The sequence below is a fragment of the Austrofundulus limnaeus genome, unplaced genomic scaffold, assembly GCF_001266775.1.
Source record: "Austrofundulus limnaeus strain Quisiro unplaced genomic scaffold, Austrofundulus_limnaeus-1.0 Scaffold328, whole genome shotgun sequence".
NCBI lineage: Eukaryota > Metazoa > Chordata > Actinopteri > Cyprinodontiformes > Rivulidae > Austrofundulus > Austrofundulus limnaeus.
This window is the reverse complement of record NW_013952730.1, coordinates 522783-524872: the sequence shown is the minus strand read 5'-3', so window position 1 is coordinate 524872 and position 2090 is coordinate 522783.

Below are 2090 nucleotides of genomic sequence, written 5' to 3'. Positions count from 1 at the left end.
GGTTAAGACTTGTACATGATCACGATAAGTCAAATGAGAATCCAAAGTAATTCCAAGATATTTGTAGGTAATGAAAATATCAAGGGGTTTGTTTGAAAAAGTGAGTTGATTTGTTATATTGAAATGTCTCCTGGGTGAGGAAAAATACATGCACACAGTTTTTTTTAACATTAATCGACAAAAGATTATCTTGAAGCCAACCATGAAATGTCTGAAGATCTGCTTGTAACTGACTGTTAATAGATTCAATATTGAAAGCAGACAAAAAAAGAACAGTATCAGTTAACAATCTTGTTCTTTGAATTCATAAATCGTGTGCAACATATTTCTTTCAGATTAGTTACAACACTGTTGAGGGCATCTCAAACCTTTCTCAATTGTTTCCATTATTTAGAGAGCTGAAGTTATGTTTTGGCACAGGGAGCCCTGCTTATAACAGTAAACATCCAATGTCCACAGCCTCAAATGTCCAGRCCTAAAACTCATGTCAATGCTGAATAAGTATTCTAGAAAAATCTGGTTAAATCAGCTTGTTTTCATTTTTATAGTGTACTGCAGTAGAATAAAGCCATAAAAAATGTGTCCGCTGTCAAAATGGGTGYATACGTAGTTGCAAGTTGTGCACACAAAGCACGTCACACGACTCACTTGTCACTTGGTCACAAACACTCAGAATTCTGTGAAGCCCCCCACATGCTCAGGTGTACTTTGCTTCGTGGAGGTCTGCATGAACAGGTCTGCGCAGAGATCCGTTTTTTACATCTGCTTCCATGGTGTCGCACAATAAACTGCCTTGAGAGTTTACGTCTGTTTTGGATGCGACACCAAGCAGATAATGTTGAGAATTGTGTCATTTGTGGGCCAAATTAAGTCAAATTTTGAAGAACATCCTTGATGCCAGGAAATTGCAGAAAAATAAGGAATTTGTCAGGCGATCAGTACACCCGAGTATGTGGGGACTTTAAGACTGCAACTGAAAATGTGGCTTTTTCTCACAGTTTTGAGTTACCAGCTAGATTCCAACCAGAGGAATTCTACCTACAGTGTAAGGACAGCCCTGTGCAGGTGTCAAAATACACTAATTCCAGAAACAAAGATTGAGAAGAGTTAATAGGAGTTTGAGACAACCGCACCTCTGCAATTATTTGGATAGAAAATTTGTTGCACTCATTTTTTTGTGAGCATCTGCTTCAGGGAAAGTAAAATTCTCCATAAATATTCTGAGACATTAAGACCTCAGCGCGAAAGYTGCCAAGAGCCAATCTTCAAAAATAAAGCAGGTAATGAAAAACACAGAAAACAGTTGCTGTAACACTGGAATACTTTTCTTAACACTTGCATAAAACAGCACTCAAAAAAAGAAAAGAAAAAATTAGGACTGATTGAAATTGCACAAATAAATAAAATGTCTTTTGTATAAAAAATCTGTTTTGACYGAAAAAGCTATTCTAACTATTAAAACATAATCAGCTCCATCATGAACGTCAGGTCAGAACAGAGTTTTATTGTTTCATTGTGGRGCTGCTGCCATGCGACGTTTCCTTGTTCAGTTCTCTTTGTTAATGTGTGTCTAAATTACCACATCAAGGATGTTCTGGTTGGTTTGGATCACAAGGCTATGCAGGAGCTGCTACAGCCATCTGCTAGTGCCACTTACAGTGACATGTGATGATATATGTGACAAGGAAGGAAGTAGAGGGAAGCAAGGCTGAGAGCCATGTATCAGGTGTTTGGCATGAACACACACAGCTGTGTCCACCCATACATATGGGGACTGTTATGGCAATATTCCACTGACTTCCATTTCTACAGCGTAACTCTGACCCCCTACCCTAAATCCAGCCTCACAGGTACCTAACTGACCCCAAACCTAGATTCATTTCACACCTTGGTTCTAAACCTAACCCCCAACCCACCAATGGCATTTCCCCAAATGGGGATAGGCGTTGGTCCCCATATGTACCAGTTGTCCCCACATGCAGGTGTTTTGTCTTAAAATGGTCCTCATATGTCACAAAATACCCCCAACACACACACACACACACACACACACACACACACACACACACACACACACACACACACACACA